At 45.6% G+C, this 21,373-nt stretch overlaps 1 pseudogene; it reads left to right on the plus strand.

Annotated features, from left to right (window-relative positions):
• Window positions 1-21,373, plus strand: part of LOC120018583 — a 300,249-nt pseudogene that overhangs the window by 275,472 nt on the left and 3,404 nt on the right.

Here is a 21,373-nt window from a genome sequence, read left to right on the forward strand (position 1 = left end):
TTTAATCGTGGTGACATGCCCCATGGCTAGTTCAGCTCCCTCTGTGTTCAGCTCTGTCTGTGCGCTCTAGCTAGCTCCACTCTGTTGGTAGAGGCTGTTATTGTCCTGTGGGAGGGAGAGTGTAAAGTCCTGCAGCATGTCTTTATGCATATCTGCTGCTAGAGTTGTAGTACAGCACCATAGTGCTGTAACACAACAGTAACACTGCCTACCATAGTGATGTAACACAACAGTAACACTGTCTACCATAGTGATGTAACACAACAGTAACACTGCCTACCATAGTGATGTAACACAACAGTAACACTGTCTACCATAGTGATGTAACACAACAGTAACACTGTCTACCATAGTGCTGTAACACAACAATAACACTGTCTACCATAGTGATGTAACACAACAGTAACACTGCCTACCATAGTGATGTAACACAACAGTAACACTGCCTACCATAGTGCTGTAACACAACAGTAACACTGCCTACCATAGTGATGTAACACAACAGTAACACTGCCTACCATAGTGATGTAACACAACAGTAACACTGCCTACCATAGTGATGTAACACAACAGTAACACTGTCTACCATAGTGATGTAACACAACAATAACACTGTCTACCATAGTGCTGTAACACAACAGTAACACTGCCTACCATAGTGATGTAACACAACAGTAACACTGCCTACCATAGTGATGTAACACAACAGTAACACTGCCTACCATAGTGATGTAACACAACAGTAACACTGCCTACCATAGTGATGTAACACAACAGTAACACTGTCTACCATAGTGATGTAACACAACAGTAACACTGCCTACCATAGTGATGTAACACAACAGTAACACTGCCTACCATAGTGCTGTAACACAACAGTTACACTGCCTACCATAGTGATGTAACACAACAGTAACACTGCCTACCATAGTGATGTAACACAACAGTAACACTGCCTACCATAGTGATGTAACACAACAGTAACACTGTCTACCATAGTGATGTAACACAACAATAACACTGCCTACCATAGTGCTGTAACACAACAATAACACTGTCTACCATAGTGATGTAACACAACAGTAACACTGTCTACCATAGTGCTGTAACACAACAGTAACACTGTCTACCATAGTGATGTAACACAACAGTAACACTGTCTACCATAGTGCTGTAACACAAGAGTAACACTGTCTACCATAGTGATGTAACACAACAGTAACACTGTCTACCATAGTGCTGTAACACAACAGTAACACTGCCTACCATAGTGATGTAACACAACAGTAACACTGCCTACCATAGTGATGTAACACAACAGTAACACTGCCTACCATAGTGATGTAACACAACAGTAACACTGCCTACCATAGTGATGTAACACAACAGTAACACTGCCTACCATAGTGATGTAACACAACAGTAACACTGTCTACCATAGTGATGTAACACAACAGTAACACTGTCTACCATAGTGCTGTAACACAACAGTAACACTGCCTACCATAGTGATGTAACACAACAGTAACACTGCCTACCATAGTGATGTAACACAACAGTAACACTGCCTACCATAGTGATGTAACACAACAGTAACACTGCCTACCATAGTGATGTAACACAACAGTAACACTGCCTACCATAGTGATGTAACACAACAGTAACACTGCCTACCATAGTGATGTAACACAACAGTAACACTGTCTACCATAGTGATGTAACACAACAGTAACACTGCCTACCATAGTGATGTAACACAACAGTAACACTGCCTACCATAGTGATGTAACACAACAGTAACACTGTCTACCATAGTGATGTAACACAACAATAACACGGTCTACCATAGTGATGTAACACAACAGTAACACTGTCTACCATAGTGATGTAACACAACAGTAACACTGTCTACCATAGTGATGTAACACAACAGTAACACTGTCTACCATAGTGATGTAACACAACAATAACACTGTCTACCATAGTGATGTAACACAACAGTAACACTGTCTACCATAGTGATGTAACACAACAATAACACTGTCTACCATAGTGATGTAACACAACAGTAACACTGTCTACCATAGTGATGTAACACAACAGTAACACTGTCTACCATAGTGATGTAACACAACAGTAACACTGTCTACCATAGTGATGTAACACAAGAGTAACACTGTCTACCATAGTGATGTAACACAACAATAACACTGTCTACCATAGTGATGTAACACAACAGTAACACTGTCTACCATAGTGATGTAACACAACAGTAACACTGCCTACCATAGTGATGTAACACAACAGTAACACTGTCTACCATAGTGATGTAACACAACAATAACACTGTCTACCATAGTGATGTAACACAACAGTAACACTGCCTACCATAGTGATGTAAGACAACAAGAACACTGTCTACCATAGTGATGTAACACAACAGTAACACTGTCTACCATAGTGATGTAACACAACAATAACACTGTCTACCATAGTGATGTAACACAACAATAACACTGTCTACCATAGTGATGTAACACAACAGTAACACTGTCTGCCATAGTGATGTAACACAACAGTAACACTGTCTACCATAGTGATGTAACACAACAGTAACACTGTCTGCCATAGTGATGTAACACAACAGTAACACTGTCTACCATAGTGATGTAACACAACAGTAACACTGTCTGCCATAGTGATGTAACACAACAGTAACACTGTCTGCCATAGTGCTGTAACACAACAGTTACACTGTCTACCATAGGGCCCAGTGTAAGATTACAGGAATACAGGTCACGCCAACCAGACAGATCCTGTCTGGTTGGCGGCTCTGGCAGATCCTGACTGACGAATGGCTCTAGCGGCTCCTGACTGACTAACGGCTCTGACGGCTCGGGACAGACGGGCGGCTCTAATGGCTCGGGACAGACGGATGGCTCAGACGGCACTGGGCAGACGGATGGCTCAGATGGCGCTGGGGAGACGGATGGCTCAGATGGCGCTGGGGAGACGGATGGCTCAGATGGCGCTGGGGAGACGGATGGCTCAGATGGCGCTGGGGAGACGGATGGCTCAGATGGCGCTGGGGAGACGGATGGCTCAGATGGCACTGGGGAGACGGATGGCTCAGATGGCACTGGGCAGACGGATGGCTCTGGCCGGATGAGGCGCACTGTAGGCCTGGTGCGTGGTGCCGGAACTGGAGGCACCGGGCTAAGGACACGCACCTTCAGGCTAGTGCGGGGAGCAGGGACAGGGCACACTGGACTCTCAAAACGCACTATGGACCTGGTGCGTGGTACCGGCACTGGTGGCACCGGGCTGAGGGCACGCACATCAGGACGAGTACGGGGAGAAGGAACAGTGTGTACAGGGCTCTGGAGACGCACAGGTGGCTTAGTGCGTGGTGCCGGAACTGGAGGCACTGGGCTGGAGACACGCACCATAGGGAGAGTGCGTGGAGGAGGAACAGGTGGTACTGGGCTGGGGCGGGGAGGTGGCGCCGGAAATACCGGACCGTGCAGGCGTACTGGCTCCCTTGAGCATTGAGCCTGCCCAACCTTACCTGGTTGAATGCTCCCCGTTGCCCGACCAGTGCGGGGAGGTGGAATAACCCGCACCGGGCTATGTAGGCGAACCGGGGACACCATGCATAAGGCTGGTGCCATGTATGCCGGCCCGAGGAGACGCACTGGAGACCAGACGCGTTGAGCCGGCTTCATGACACCTGGCTCAATGCCCAATCTAGCCCTACCAGTGCGAGGAGGTGGAATAACCCGCACCGGGCTATGAACACGTACAGGAGACACCGTGCGCTTTACTGCGTAACACGGTGTCTGCCCGTACTCCCGCTCTCCACGGTTAGCCTGGGAAGTGGGCGCAGGTCTCCTACCTGCCCTTGGCCCACTACCTCTTAGTCCCCCCCCAAGAAATTTTTGGGGTTTCTTCGCGGGCTTCCAGCCACGTCTCCTTGCTGCCTCCTCATACCACCGCTCCTGGGCTCTCGCTGCTTCCATCTCCTCACGAGCGCGGCGATATTCCCCAATATGAGCCCAGTGTCCTTTTTCCTCCAATACTTCCTCCCAAGTCCACGAGTCCTGATTATTTGGCCGCTGCTCGAACTCACACTGCTTGGTCCTGGTTCGGTGGGTGGTTCTGTAACGGATTTCCTCCTCTTCTTCATCCGAAGAGGAGGAGCAAGGATTCGACCAAAATGCAGCGTTGGAATAGGACATAATGAATTTCTTTAACAAGACAAAAAACGAACTAACTTGAATAACTAACAAAATAACAAAACGGAGTAGACAGACCTGGACATGCGAACTTACATAAAATGAAGAACTCACGAACAGGAAAAATGACTACACAAAAGAACGAACTGACAAACAAACCGAAACAGTCCCGTATGGCGCGACAAACACAGACACAGGAGACAACCACCCACAACAATCAATGTGAAAACACCTACCTTAATATGGCTCAATCAGAGGAAATGAAAACCACCTGCCTCTAATTGAGAACCATATCAGGTCACCCTTTAACAACATAGAAACACATAACATAGACTACCCACCCAAACTCACGCCCTGACCGTCAAACACATACAAAATAACAGAAAACCGGTCAGGAACGTGACAAGCACCCTATTCCCTATACAGCTAGTGCACTACTTTTGATAAGAGCGTGGTCAAAAGTAGTGCACTATATAGGGAATAGGGTGCCATTTGGGATGGAGTTTTTTCACAGTCTGGCTGGAGAGAGAATAGCTGCTATCAAAACTCAGGATTCCATATTATCACTGAATGCTTTAGGTTCAATAGTAGTTTTCCCCCTGTTTTACAACAACTAGTGCAGTGAGGTTTATGTGTTGAGCAGTGCAGTGATGTTGTCAGTTGTATGTACAGTAACATTGACTGTGTGTGTAGTGTAACTTGTGTTGGGTTGTGTGGTGTGTGTTATTGTTTCCGATGTGTGTATTGTTGTGTGTTTACTGTGTGTGTTTTCATGCTGCCGGGTGCCTTTATCCTCTACTCACCCTGCATGTGTTGTGTTGTGTGTGTTATGTGTACTGTGTGTTTACTGTGTGTGTTTTCATGCTGCCGGGTGCCTTTCCCCTCTAACCCCGCTGCCTGTGTCTGTGTGTTCTGACAGGCCCTGGAAAGTGAGTTTGTGTCATGTCAGCTGCATCAGTGGGTTGACCTTATTTTCGGCTACAAGCAGCGTGGGCCCGAGGCGGTGCGCGCCCTCAATGTCTTTCACCACCTGACCTACGAGGGTTCCGTCAGCCTGGACAGCATCACTGACCCCGCCCTCAGAGAGGTACGCCATGACACGACATGCTACGATACGCACGTCACTGTCACCATGGACACCAAACACCCCCTCACCCCAACCATCCCATCTACCCAGCTCCAGCATAGACAGATACTGCAGCTTCTGTCTATCCAGGTTCAGTTCACTTCATTTATTTGGTATTTCACTGGAATTTGTCTCGCATTAAAGATATTAAACCATAAACATTTACAGACAACATGATATAGATGACAACAACTGCATAAAACACATACAGAGTACACACAGATATGGGTTTACAGTATAGTTGTTGCAAATACATGATCAATACAGTACAAAGTCAAAGGTATTTTGATTTTCTATCTCTCATTCACTCCATTTACTATTGACATTATTCTGTTTTGCCCCTATACTACTGCAGACCCGCACGCTCACTCACTCACTCACTCACTCACTCACTCACTCACTCACTCACTCACTCACTCACTCACTCACTCACTCACTCACTCACTCACTCACTCACTCACTCACTCACTCACTCACTCACTCACTCACTCACTCACTCACTCACTCACTCACTCACTCACTCACTCACTCACTCACTCACTCACTCACTCACTCACTCACTCACTCACATTCACACCCAGGTCAATGAATGTTAGTCTGAAGTGTTGTTTGATAAAAATTATCTATGGGTCATCTTGTGAATAGACATGGGAGTGAATCCTCTCATTTACATTTCATTAATTGACTAGATCTGAGCTGTTCTCTGAGCAGGAGGAAGCTGTGAATAGCTTAATTGCAGAGAGAGAGAGAGAGGGGAGGAGGTAGAGGGAGAGGGTGAGGAAGAGAGAAATGGAGAGAGGTAGAGAGAGGTGGAGGTAGAGAGAGGTGGAGGTAGAGAGAGAGAAAAGTAGAGCGAGAGGGAGAGAGAGAGAGGAGGAGGTAGAGAGTGAGGGATTTAGAGAGAGAGAGTGGGAGAGGAAGGGAGAGAAGAAGATAGAGATAGAGGGAGGTAGAGAGAGAGAAGGAGAGAGAAGGGGAGGTTGAGGTAGAGAGAGAGGGAGGTAGAGCGGTCGAGAGGAGGAGGAGGAGGAGGGGAGCTGAGACTACAGCAATAGCAGCTGGCATGCAGCAGCAGTGTGGTGTTTCCAGTGTGATCTCCTCTCCCTGTGATATCCACCATCTGCCGTCTGCAAAACAACTCATTTATATCCCGTCACTTCCCGGGCCGCCTTTATCTATCAAGTGACCACTATGCAAATCACTCAGCTGCCTAATTACCAAACAATATGGACAACGGCTTTGGTTTTCATTATTTCCTCTCAGGCTTTTTCAGACAATGGCAATTATTGGAGTCATCCGGCTGTGAGGTTTTGGAAGCTGTCTGTCTGCCACCCTGCGAGGCGATAGTGTTGGGATGGGAGCTGACTGTGTAGCTTCATACTGCCTAATGGTGGTGGCCAGTTGATGCTGTGTCCTTTCTAACATGGGTCTGTGTGTCTGTGTGTGTTGGAGGGAGGACTTAGCTCAGCTAAATGCAACAGATATGATAAGTACTAAAGAAGGTACGCCTGAATACCTTGATGCCTTCGTCAGATCGTTTTATTTTTACTCCATAGCAGGTGAATTCATTACTGCCTGTCATTAACTCAGAGACAGGAACCTAAGGTCAAGTCTGCAGAATAACAAGTGAGTCTGTGAGAGATGTTATGTAGCGGAAGGAAGAAAGAGTTCAATGCTTCAGATAACAGACCTTCTTTCTCAAGCACTACAATTAGAGATAAACATCAAATCTGCATCCCAAATGGCACTCTATTCCCTACACAGTGCAGTGCTTTTGACCAGAGCCCTATGGGAAAAGGCTGTTTTTTGGCACGCACAACAAGTATCGATTCGCCTGATAATGGTGGAAGTAGTGGGATTCTGTGTATTGGTGGAAATAAGGTGGCAGCCATGTGTGGAGCTGCTCCCAGTCAAAGGATCCCAACATAGTTTTCTTTTAGCTGACCCAGCCAGCCTGTCAGTTAGTCAGCAAGCCAGTCAGTCAGCCATTCTGAGTGGATGTGCTGATTGGCTCCATAACATTCTGAGATGTGGTGATTGGCTCCATAACATTCTGGGATGTGCTGATTGGCTCCAAAACATTCTGGGATGTGTTGATTGGCTCCAGAACATTTTCGGATGTGTTGATTGGCTTCAGGCAGATTCTGGTTCATACCTGTCTGACAGGTGCAACCGCAGCGCTGACATTAACCGCTGCAATTATGGCATTAAAATGTCAAGGAATTAGAAAGTCAATTTGAAAGATAATGATTCATCTGACTCGGTGTCAGATTAGACTAGCTGATGGCTGCTGCTGTTACATGCGTTTGGGCTGTCCGGGCCGCCCGGGACGTGGTTGGCTAAGACAGGTGTCCGGGCCGTGGTTGGCTGAGGGCACAGTGACAGGTCTACTGGGCGCGCTGCTGGAACAGGAGTCCTACTGCAGCCTTGATGTCGATCCTGACAGCCTTCTCATATGGAAAACATGACAGCAGCCCCCTGATACAGACCCTGCTGTGTCACTCAGACACAAACAGACAAATTATTCATCAGTGAGGCTGTTCTCCTGCAGACAGCCAGTCACACAGCCTCCAGTTAGAAGGCCCATTACTGCCTATTGAAGGGACAAACAACATGTGGGGGATGTGTGCTAGCCCAATGAAGGTGTTCTCCTAATGACAGAAGCTTTGAAGCTGCTTTCATTAATGCTTACTGCAGTCACCTAGCCATAGTAGCAGCCCTGGCATGCTATTGTTTAAATAGTTGACCTCAACTATAAGAAGATCCCTTGATAAGCTATACATAACTTAAAAGACACAGATTACTGGTGATGGTAGCTGTGGCTGTGACAACATTGTTAGAGACAAGCCGGTGTACTTCTACATACAGTAGTTCACATGTCAACTCAGAGACGGTCATTCCCAGAGACACTTCAGGCTAACTTCTGTCTGTGGTGAAAGGATTACCTACAGCCGATCCACACGGGCTCATCTCAAAGTCACTAACATTGTTCCAATGACAATGGGAAATGTTAACTTCATAACGTGTTAACCTCACAACAAGGTTTTAATAGTGTATGAAAGGATGGAATTCAAAACATATATTTTGGCTTTGTGTGGGTGCGTGTAGTGCCTTGGTTAATGTTTGTTCTTAAATGTTTCTTATAGATCCTTTAGAATTTAATTATGTGATAATTAAGAACTACGGAAAAACACAATCTATTAGTATGACCCAACCGTGTTGATTTGGTGTGTGGAGCATTCATTCTATGTGGGTGTTAAGGTGTTGATGAACAGGTGTTAGTTAGTTCCCACTTCCCAGGTACGATGAGTCAGTACTATACCACGTATTATACCTGTCTGTCTGTCTGTCTGTCTGTCTGTCTGTCTGTCTGTCTGTCTGTCTGTCTGTCTGTCTGTCTGTCTGTCTGTCTGTCTGTCTGTCTGTCTGTCTGTCTGTCTGTCTGTCTGTCTGTCTGTCTGTCTGTCTGTCTGTCTGTCACCCCCCAAGCCAGGTGATAGCTGCTGATATACCTGTGTGTTCATCCAGGCAGGTTGGTTGTTGCTGGGAGCTACATCAGCAGATAGTTACACAATACGTGTCACTTATCAGCCAAAAGACAGGCAGGGCCTTAAAGCAGGCGGGTCGTAAATGAATGAACTGCCTGTTAAGTCTTCAGGATGGCTGTTTGAGATGCACGTGACTTTCTGACACACTGACCGCAGAGAGTATTAGAGCTATTAGCATGTTGTTGTGATGGTCGGGAGAAAACATGTGCTTCAGATCACCGCTCTCTCTCTCTCTCTCCCTGCTCTTTTTCTCTCCCTTTCTCGCTGCGCTTTCTGCTCGCATTCTTTCTTTGCCTGTAGAAATAGAGCACCTTGTACACAGCTAAGGTTCTCCGGGAGAGTCAAAAGAAGGAATTATTCCGTACATTTTTCTGGAATAGAATGAATGGTCAGAAGAAAGGCTGATGTTTTCCACATGGCCCTCTGGTTCTTTCAGATCTCTGGCTCAGATTTCATTATGTGTACAGACTGGTGACCCTCACCCCAGCCCTCACCTAAAATAGCTATAATGGGACTAGGTTATTACTTGACTGACTGCATAGTAAAGAGCCACTGACTGATAATGGTTGCCAAATGTGTTCGCCGCCCAACGACTCACGGGAAACATCCATGTTCAACTGACCAGGGATCCTCACCTATCTGGTGCTATGCATGATGGGAAGTGACCCGGTGATTATGGGTAGACGGTCCTGGCTAAGAATCATCTTCTACCCAGAACACACTGCTTCCACTGTGGCATGTGGTTGCCAATGGAAGCTGTAGATACTGAGTGGTGTGTACTGTCTAGTACTGTGTGTGATTTGTGTGTGCCTGCATGTGTGTGTGTTTGCTCTCTGCCTTTGTTCCAGGCACAATAACATGGATGTGGGGCCTGCTGCAGTCCTAGCATCATGTCAGTCCAGGTTAGCGTTAGTGTGGAGGGTCCCGGGATGGGGATGTGAATGGTTAACTGAAGCATGTTAATAGGGAAAGGGTTGTCTCTTCCATACTAACACTTGGATGACTCTGCAGGCTGAGGGGGGAGGAAAGGGGGAGGAAGGGGGAGGGGGAGCACCCAGGCGGATTGGGAGTGCACCCCTCTCCTCCCTCTACGACCACCCTTCTCGGAGGCACGGCTGAGTTGGGATTTGCTTGCATTGTCAAATAACGCATTGACCCATCACTTTGATGAAAATTGATAGTGACAGCAGGTCTCTCTCTCTTTCTCTCCTCTTCCTCTCTCTCTCATCTTTCTTCTCTCTCTGTCTCCCCCTCTCGCTATTATTTCTCTCCTCCCCCTCTCCTCCCCCTTTCTCTGTCTCTCTCTCTACCCTCTCCCCCTCCCCTGCCCTCCCCTCTCTCTTCCTCTCTATCATTGTTACTCCCTCTCTCCCCCGCCTTCCTGCTCGCTCGCTCTCTCTCTCTCTCTCTCTCTCTCTCTCTTTCTCCCCCTTGCTCTCTCTATCCTCCCTCCCTCTCTCGCTCTCCCTCCCTCTCTCCCTCTCTCTCCCTCTCTCTCTTCCCCGCCTTCCTGCTGTCTCTCTCTCTTTCTCCCCCTCTTTCTCCCCCGCCTTCCTGCTCGCTCGCTCTCCCTCTCTCTCTCTCTCTCTCTCTCCCCCTTGCTCTCTTTATCCTCCCTCTCTCCTCTCCTCTCCCTATCTCCCTACCTCCTCTCCTCTCCCTATCTCCCTCCCTTTCTGTCTCTCCTCTCTCCTCAGGCGATGGAGAAGCAGATTCTGATTGTTGGACAGACTCCGTCTCAGTTGCTCATTGAGCCACATCCTCCTCGCAGCTCGGCCATGCACCTGGTGAGACACACGGCATGCTGGAAAAATTCTCTCCACTGCGTCTCTGTCTATCTGTGTGCGTGTGTATCCATGCAAGTGTGTCTGTGCATGTGTGTGTGCGCATTTGTGCTTTTGTGTGTGTGTGTGTGTGTGTGTGTGTGTGTGTGTGTGTGTGTGTGTGTGTGTGTGTGTGTGTGTGTGTGTGTGTGTGTGTGTGTGTGTGTGTGTGTGTGTGTGTGTGTGTGTGTGTGTTTGTATGTTGTCTTTGTGGTGTGTGTGGCAGTCCCATCTCTCCATCGTGGGAGAGAGAATATTTTGCCAATAGGTTTCTCTATGCTCTCTTCTCTACCATGTCCTCCACTCCTTGTACCCACTCCCCATTTCAACTCCCCAGTCCCCATTGCTTCCAACATATTTCCAATGGCTCCATTGAATGAAGAGTTGATGTGTCTATTGTGTAGAGCAGAGGGAAGAGTGCCCCCTACTGACCCAGTTCTACCACAGCCGTCTGATGTGTCTGACGTGTTGTTGGTTTAGTCCTTTTTACTATCCCCATACAGTCAACTAAACTGAGGGCCACATTTTTGTAGTGCAAAATAATTGTGCAAAGTACAAGAATTACCTACATTATTTAGCATTAGGAAAATGTTGCCCCGACTTTGCTTGCAAGTGAAGATACTGATGTTTCATGTACTATAAACAACAATTCCATCTCATGTTTCTAACCCCTGTCTGTCTGTCTGTATTTGTGTATGTGTGTCTGCCTATATGTCTGTATGTATGTCTGTATGTCTGACTGACCCCTCCTCCCTCCCCTCTTCCTCCTCCTCTCCTCCTCTTCCTCCACCATGTACATGCAGCTCTTCTGTGTCTGAAACCTATTTTACCTCCACACTAATTACCTCTCTCCATTCTGTCCCCTTCTCTCTCCTCATCCTCCTCCATCCCTCCATCCTCCATCCTCCACACTCCCTCTCTTCTTCTCTCTTCTACTCAATAGTGTTTCCTTCCCCAGAGCCCTCTGATGTTCAAGGACCAGATGCAGCAGGATGTGATCATGGTACTGAAGTTTCCCTCCAACTCCCCGGTGACACACGTAGCAGCCAACACCCTGCCACACCTCTCTGTCCCTGCCGCTGTCACCGTCACCTGCAGCAGACTGTTCGCTGTCAACCGCTGGCACAACACTGTCGGTGAGGGTACTACACACACACAGAGGCCAGAAAGCACAGACCAGAACACACATACCCTACCGTTCAAAAGTTTGGGGGTCACTTAGAAATGTCCTTGTTTTTGAAAGAGAAGCACATTTTTTGTCCATTAAAATAACATAAAATTGATCAGAAATACAGTGTAGACATTGTTAGTGTTGTAAATGACCTGTAATCGAACCCACAAGTGCTGATGCCCCAGATACTCAACTAGTTTAAAGGCCAGTATTATTGCTTCTTTAATCAGAACAACAGTTTTCAGCTGTGCTAACATAATTGCAAAAGGGTTTTCTAATGATCAATTAGCCTTTTAAAATGATCAACTTGGATTAGCTAACACATCGTGCCATTGGAACACAGGAGTGATGGTTGCTGATATTGGGCCTCTGTACGCATATGTAGATATTCCATAAAAAATCTGCCGTTTCCAGCTACAATAGTCATTTACAACACTAACAATGTCTACACTGTATTTCTGATCAATTTGATGTTATTTTAATGGACATAAAATGTGCTTTTCTTTCAAAAACAAGGACATTTCTAAGTGACCCAAAACTATGAACGGTAGTGTATATGCGCACACACACACACACACACACACACACACACACACACACACACACACACACACACACACACACACACACACACACACACACACACACACACACACACACACACACACACACACACTCATAGGCCAGAACACACATGCTCTTGTAAAACTAATTGCGTGTTCCACCACATGTGCTACCTACCACAGCAGTGGCCCTGTAAAACCCCTCCTTACCAACCAGGGCTAACCTATACAGCCTGGGTCTGTAACAGCCTGGGTCTGTAGCAGCCTGGGTCTGTAGCAGCCTGGGTCTGTAACAGCCTGGGTCTGTAGCAGCCTGGGTCTGTAGCAGCCTGGGTCTGTAGCAGCCTGGGTCTGTAACAGCCTGGGTCTGTAGCAGCCTGGGTCTGTAACAGCCTGGGTCTGTAGCAGTCTGGGTCTGTAGCAGTCTGGGTCTGTAACAGCCTGGGTCTGTAGCAGCCTGGGTCTGTAGCAGTCTGGGTCTGTAACAGCCTGGGTCTGTAGCAGTCTGGGTCTCTAGCAGCCTGGGTCTCTAGCAGCCTGGGTCTGTAGCAGCCTGGGTCTGGACAAACCATTTTAGGAGCCATAAGAGATAATTGTGTTACATAAACTTTGCACAGTGACAAGTCACGCCCCTGAGTGAGGTCAGAGAGCGTGTCAGCCTGATAGAACCGTCCTTTCGAACAAACTGGGTTAAGAATTAACATGTCAGACCAGAAAAATGTTGAGATGCAGCTGCACATTTAAAGTCTGAACTTTGAATCTCAACACGAGGTAGAGACGATAAACTCACCTCTCGGACAATCACTGGTACGGCTGATTAGCTGTCCTAAGTAAAGTATCCTCGAAAGCAAATTTAAGTGGGACCATTCTACTAACGTTACTTTGCTCAAACCATCGTATTACGTTACTCTCACAACCCCACTGGGAACCATCAACCCGGCTGGCTAGCCTATCTTCAAAGAAGCATCTTCAGGAGTGAATGGAAGAAAAATCTATTGTAGTTCTGTTCAGGACTACACGACAAGTCACCAGATACCGGAAACTACAGAGAAGAACAACAGTAGAAGACTTGTTGGAACCATTTTGGAACAATCAGAGCCGTACAAGCGTGCCACGTAAAGGCCCAACCCCCTTTCCAAGGCCCTGTCCACCGAGAGAGATCCGGCATTTCATGTAAATACATTCATGATTTCTTGCTCAAAGAGGGTGGCGGTTCGTGTGCAAAGTATATGATTACTGTAAGTGAGAGTAGTTTCTAAATGTACCAAGGTTAAGTGTCTCTGTCCATCTTTGCCCCCCATCCCTCCATCTCTTTTATAACAAGCAGCCATATTGTTGTCATTCCGCTAGGGACCTGTTTTTAACGTATAAAGTGTGTATGTTTATCCTGTGTTACCATTTAATTAGCTAGTAAATAAATAATGAAATCAACTTGTGTTGTACTGAATAGGTAAGGCTCTGGTTTTTGCAGATGCAAGGAGGTTGTTCAGAATAATGACATGATACAAGGTTACGATGAATAAGTTGACTGTTTATAGACGTGACAGGTAAAGACCTTTAGAGTTTAATTCGGGAGATGGTAACTCTTTAAAGAACCGCCCAAATCCTAATGAGTTAATTGTTACACGATTAATTGAATAGGCTAACAATTAAACATATTTAGGTAGTTAGATAAATAACAGTCTTCAGGTTAATGTTAAAGTCAAGCCACCCTGCTACACCCCTTGGTCAGGTAAAGAGCGACAGAGTGCTTCCACATGTTGGTCCTCAGGCATGTGTGAACAACATTACCCCCCAACGCTCCAAAGAAAAAAACGCACACACACGCACGCAGGCGCACACATACACACACACACATATACGCACGCACAAACACAAACACACACACACACATGCACACTTCTCAGGAACCAAACTCACCTCAGGATCAAGGGTCACCTGAAAGCTTACTGGGAAATTAGGCTGCAACTGCACCAGATTCTCTTCACACTTCCACATCTGTCACCGGAGCGCGCACACACACACACACACACACACACACACACACACACACACACACACACACACACACACACACACACACACACACACACACACACACACACACACACACACACACACACACACACACACACACACACACCGAGTTGAGGACCAGAGTGGAGCCTTACATTCTGTTGTTAAGGACCACAGCTGCAACTCCAATGTTCTTCTGTTGGAGAGAAGAAAAGGGTTCTGGGTTCCAACAATAATGAGCAGAATAATAAGGGCTTCATATTCCCAGCATGCTGCTGTGTTTCTGCCCTCCAGGGGATCATAGCTCTACTCAGCCTGACAGTCAGGAACTGAAATCAATAAGCTTCATGGAAACCTTCATGAACCAACCTCTGACCATGGAGCAGGTGCTCTGTGTGTGTGTGTGTGTGTGTGTGTGTGTGTGTGTGTGTGTGTGTGTGTGTGCGTGCGTGCGTGCGTGCGTGCGTGCGTGCGTGCGTGCGTGCGTGCGTGCGTGCGTGCGTGCGTGCGTGCGTGCGTGCGTGCGTGCGTGCGTGCGTGCGTGCGTGCGTACCTGCTTGTGTGACATACATGTGAAATGTGTGTGTGTGTTTCCAGGTTTGAGAGGAGCGCCAGGTTACTCCCTGGAACAGGCCCACCACCTGCCCATAGAGATGGACCCTCTGATTGGTGAGTGTAACCCTGAGGCCAGGCCAGGCCAGACCATTGTACTGAATACTAACTAAGTTATCCCTCTGATTGGTGAGTGTAACCCTGAGGCCAGGCCAGACCATTGTACTGAATACTAACTAAGTTATCCCTCTGATTGGTGAGTGTAACCCTGAGGCCAGGCCAGACCATTGTACTGAATACTAACTAAGTTATCCCTCTGATTGGTGAGTGTAACCCTGAGGCCAGGCCAGACCATTGTACTGAATACTAACTAAGTTATCCCTCTGATTGGTGAGTGTAACCCTGAGGCCAGGCCAGATCATTGTACTGAATACTAACTAAGTTATCCCTCTGTGTGGGTGTGTAGCCAACAACTCTGGGAGTAACAAGCGTCAGATTACAGACCTGGTGGATCAGAGCATCCAGATCAACACACACTGCTTCGTGGTTACCGCCGACAACCGCTACATCCTGGTCTGTGGCTTCTGGGACAAGAGTTTCAGAGTCTACTCCACCGAGACAGGTAATACTAACTACCATGGTACTTCTAGCTACTATAGTACCACCATAATACTACTATTATACTACTGTAGTACTATACTACTACTATATTACACTGTACTACTTACACTGTACTACTTCCACACAGTAGGCCTAGACACAAAGGTTTAAATCATAATACTGTCTCTGTGCAGGTAAGCTGACCCAGATAATAGTACAGACTGTATAATACTGGTACCTTAATACTACTTTATGTCTACAATACTTTATATTGCTCTCTCTGTGCTGCAGGTAAGCTGACCCAGATAGTGTTTGGCCACTGGGACGTGGTGACGTGTCTGGCCCGGTCAGAGAGCTATATCGGGGGAGACTGCTACATCGTGTCAGGGTCCAGAGACGCTACTCTGCTACTGTGGTACTGGAGTGGACGACACCACATCATAGGAGACAACCCCAACAACAGTAAGTCAGAACACACACTCACATACACACACACACAAACAGACAGAGACAGACATACACACACACACAGACACACAGTGTAACAGTCCTGTCCATGAGCTGTAGCCAGTAGTTGCCCTCTGTCCAAGGGTAGAGAGAGGAAGCTCTTCATATCAGCTCAAATTAATTACAGCACCTCATTGTGGAGCTGTAGTTCATTAAGGTAGATTATTATATTATTAAAAGCATTCTTTGATCAGCAGTGAAAATTCTAGTTTCCACTCTTGTTATGGAATGATGGACAGAGACAGTGAGCAGGGCTGGCGCCAGAATGAATCAGTTGGACTGCCATTTGATTTCTATAGGCAGGCCCGTTTTTTTCTTCAAATGTTGTTCATGTGTGTTACAATAAAGACCATAGGCAGCTTGTGAGTTTCAAGTTTGGGGAAGTTTACAATTTATCTTATGATTTCTACCTATCTGTGTGCCAGTTATTTAAAACATGTATGCGCATTTTTGTGGAACACCTTCACTTCAATAATACTGTTTTAGTTTCTCAAAATTATTGTCATGTGGTTAATCAAAAAACCTGAATTAAAATGCAAAAAATCTCAACGTCAACAGTGAACAGGCGACTCCGGGATGCTGGCCTTCTAGGCAGAGTTCCTCTGTACTGTGTCTGTGTTCTTTTGTCCATCTTAATCTTTTCTTTTTATTGGCCAGTCTGAGATATGGCTTTTTCTTTGCAACTCTGCCTGGAAGGCCAGCATCCCGGAGTCGCCTCTTCACTGTTGACGTTGAGACTGGTGTTTTGCGGGTACTATTTAATAAAGCTGCCAGTTGAGGACTTGTGAGGGATCTGTTTCTCAAACTTGACGCTCTAATGTACTTGTCTTCTTGCTCAGTTGTGCACCGGGGCCTCCCACTCCTCTTTCTATTCTGGTGAGAGCCAGTTTGCGCTGTTCTATGAAGGGAGTAGTACACTTGTACAAGATCTTCAGTTTCTTGTCAATTTCTCGCATGGAATAGCCTTCATTTCTCAGAACAAGAATAGACTGACGAGTTTCAGAAAAAAGTTTTTTGTTTCTGGCCATTTTGAACCTGTAATCGAACCCACAAATGCTGATGCTCCAGATACTCAACTAGTCTAAAGAAGGCCAGTTTTATTGCTTCTTTAATCAGAACAACAGTTTTCAGCTGTGCTAACATAATTACAAAAGGGTTTTCTAACGATCAAGTTGCCTTTTAAAATTATAAACCTGGATTAACTAACACAACGTGCCATTGGAACACAGGAGTGATGGTTGCTGATAATGGGCCTCTGTACGCCTATGTAGATATTCCATAAAAAATCAGCCGCTTCCAGCTGCAATAGTCATTTACCACATTAACAATGTCTACACTGATCAATTTTATGTTATTTTAATGGACAAAAGATTTGCTTTTCTTTCAAAAACAAGGACCTTTCTAAGTGACCCCAAACTTTTGAACGGTAGTGTATGTAATGTTGAATTTATATAAATAAACAATCAAAGGGCAAACAATTCACACAATGAAACAATGAATGTCCAAGATTTGGCAAGAGACAGCAGAGCACATTCTGTAGAGTTTAGTGCATGCCCCTTCTTCTTGTACTCAAGACACATTATCTAAACACATTTGAGATGCTATTCACTGACAGACGCAACTCAATGTTCACCTAGGCCTATAGCCGCGCACGCTGCACGAATTCTGGCTTCGCAAATAAGCACAGGCTATTTAAAAAGAAAGAGCCAATGATCCTCTGTGGCTAAGTCAAGCTCTCTGGTAAAGTCTTTTGAATTATTTTATTTAGACAGGAGTAATTATATAATTTTGTCAAAACATCAATTTACTTTAGGGGAAGCCAGCATCCGAACAGTGCACTGTGCACCCGTCAACTTTCCTTTCTAATTTTCAAGTGGCTGAAACCAGAGATCTGTATATAATGTCTTTCAACAAGTTTAGTTCTGCATATTGTGCCCATAGAAACGCATTGGGCTTATTCCTCGCTGCAGAAACTAGCGAGCGAAACAGCACCCCTCTGTCTTACTGTATGTAGCCCATGTATCTGATGCTGTCAGGCCAGAAAAAGTATGACATGCCATACTCCTTTTGTCCAGACAGCATCAGATACATGGTGTACACATACAGAGACAGGGAGAACACACATAACGCCGGCCCTGACAGGGAGAAGCATCTACTGTATGTGCACCTATATGTGTGTGTTACTTGCGTTCCAGTAAAATACTCCAGATGTCTTGCTATTCAGCTCCAGTGTGATTTGATTTCTGCTGCTCTTCTCACTTAGTTCCTCATACTCACTAATTATCTGTGTTCAAAACAACCACTTCATAATTTGTCTGACTTGGACACAATAACAGTGTGTGAGTGTGTGTGTGTGTGTGTGTGTGTGTGTGTGTGTGTGTGTGTGTGTGTGTGTGTGTGTGTGTGTGTGTGTGTGTGTGTGTGTGTGTGTGTGTGTGTGTGTGTGTGTGTGTGTGTGTGTGTGTGTGTGTGTGTGTGTGCGTGTTTGTATATGTAATGTATTTGTGTGTACTGTGCATGAACTGGTGTCACATGGGGCTGTGGTTGAGGTGAGTGTTTTTCTCATGATCTTTTCTGAAGATAATTAAGAATTTCAGCTTGGTTTGTTCCAATTAATAGAGGGTGCCGCAGCACTATACTGCAGGAGAAAACACTCCCATGGTACACACACACACACATACACACTGCTTACTGTACTGTGCACCTTCCTAACAAAGGAAGGTTTCTTCTATGGAGAGAACTTAAACTAATCATATTCCATATCAATCAAACCAGGATGTTTGATATCAGTTTTTTCAGAGTGAACATTTAATAAGTTCTTCACTATAGATGAAACACATAGTGGTCTTCAGTAGCTACCTACAGTACCAGTCAAAGGTTTGGACACACCTACTCATTCAAGGGTTTTTCTTTATTTGAACTTTTTCTAAATTGTAAAATAATAGTGAAGACATCAAAACTATGAAGTAACACATATGGAGTCATGTAGTAACCAAAAAAGTGTTTAACAAATTAAAATATATTTTAGATTTTAGATTCTTCAAAGTAGCCACCCTTTGCCTTGATGACAGCTTTGCACACTCTTGGTATTCTCTCAACCAGCTTCACCTGGAATGCTTTTCCAACAGTCTTGAAGCAGTTCCTACATATCATTTTCAATTGTTGGCTGCTTTTCCTTCACTCTGCTGTCCAAGTCATCCCAAACCATCTCAATTGGGTTACTCCCGGGTGGCGCAGTGGTCTAGGGCACTGCATCGCAGTGCTAGCTGCGCCACCAGAGTCTCTGGGTTCGCGCCCAGGCTGGGCTGGGTTCGCGCCCAGGCTCTGTCGCAGCCGGCCGCAACCGGGAGGTCCGTGGGGCGACGCACAATTGGCATAGCGTCGTCCGGGTTAGGGAGGGTTTGGCCGGTAGGGATATCCTTGTCTCAGTATGTAAAAATGTAATAAAATGTATGCACTCTACTGTAAGTCGCTCTGGATAAGAGCGTCTGCTAAATGACTAAAATGTAAAAATGTAAATGTTGAGGTCAGGTGATTGTGGAGGCAAGGTCATCTGATGCAACACTCCATCACTCTCCTTCTTGGTCAAATAGCCCTTACACAGCCTGGAGGTGTGTTTTGGGTCATTGTCCTGTTGAAAAACAAATGATAGTCCCACTAAGCGCAACCAGATGGGATGGCGTATCACTGCAGAATGCTGTTGTAGCCATGCTGGTTAAGTGTGCCTTAAATTCTAAATAAATCACAGACAGTGTCACCAGCAATGCACCATCTCACCTCCTCCTCCATGCTTCATGGTGGGAACCACACATGCGGAGATCATCCGTTCACCTACTCTGCATCTCACAAAGACACAGCGGTTGGAACCAAAAATCTCAAATTTGGACTCATCACACCAAAAGACTTCCACCAGTCTAATGTCCATTGCTCATGTTTCTTGGCCCAAGCAAGTCTCTTCTTCTTATTGGTGTCATTTAGTAGTGGTTTCTTTGCAGCAATTTGACCATGAAGGCCTGACTCACACAGTCTCCTCTGAACAGTTGATGTTGAGATGTGTCTGTTACTTGAACTCTGTGAAGCATTTATTTGGGCTGCAATTTCTGAGGCTGGTAACTCTAATGAACTTATCCTCTGCTGCAGCAGAGTTAACTCTGTGTCTTCCTTTCCTGTGGTGGTCCTCATGAGAGCCAGTTTCATCATAGCGCTTGATGGTTTTTGCGACTGCACTTGAAGAAACGTTCAAAGTTCTTGAAATTTTGGCTGATCTTCATGTCTTAAAGTAATGATGGACTGTCGTTTCTCTTTGCTTATTTGAGCTGTTCATGCCATAATATGGACTTGGTCTTTTACCAAATAGGGCTTTCTTCTGTATACCACCCGTACCTTGTTACAACACAAGTGATTGGCTCAAATGCATTAGAAGGAAAGAAATTCCACAAATGAACTTTTAACAAGGCACACCTGTTTAAGTGAAATGCATTCCAGGTGACTACCTCATGAAGCTGGTTCTGAGAATGCCAAGAGTGTGCAAAGCTGTCATCAAGGCAAAGGTTGGCTACTTTGAAGAATCTCAAATATAAAATATATTTTGATTTGGTTACTACATGATTCCATATGTGTTATTTCATAGTTTTAATGTCTTCACTATTATTCTACATTGTAGAAAATAGTTTAAAAAAATAAGAATTACCCTTGAACGAGTATGCGTGTCCAAACTTTTGACCGGTACTGTATATGAGCTATTTAGTTGTATTATTAATAAAGCAGTTAATAAATCATAATTTATGATACAATTTTAAGATGAACAATAATACTTTTTGTCAGACTTCAGTTCACAGCAATCTAGGTAGGAGAGTATTATATGATTCATATTTGACAGAGTTGAAGATGTTGTAACCCTTGGCAGGAAGAGAACAGTGCCCTCTAATGTGCATCAGCCTGCATGTGTCCTTAAACACCTCAGGCCTCATTTATCAAAGGTCCGTGCCCAGTCAGTGCACAGAAAAGACTAAACCTTGCCTGCGCCAGTTTTCCCACAAAGGTGTTTTATCAACATTTATCAAAGGTCCGTGCCCAGTCAGTGCACAGAAAAGACTAAACCTTGCCTGCGCCAGTTTTCCCACAAAGGTGTTTTATCAACATTTATCAAAGGTCCGTGCCCAGTCAGTGCACAGAAAAGACTAAACCTTGCCTGCGCCAGTTTTCCCACAAAGGTGTTTTATCAACATTTAT

The sequence above is a fragment of the Salvelinus namaycush genome, chromosome 23 (genome assembly GCF_016432855.1).
Source record: "Salvelinus namaycush isolate Seneca chromosome 23, SaNama_1.0, whole genome shotgun sequence".
NCBI classification, from domain to species: domain Eukaryota; kingdom Metazoa; phylum Chordata; class Actinopteri; order Salmoniformes; family Salmonidae; genus Salvelinus; species Salvelinus namaycush.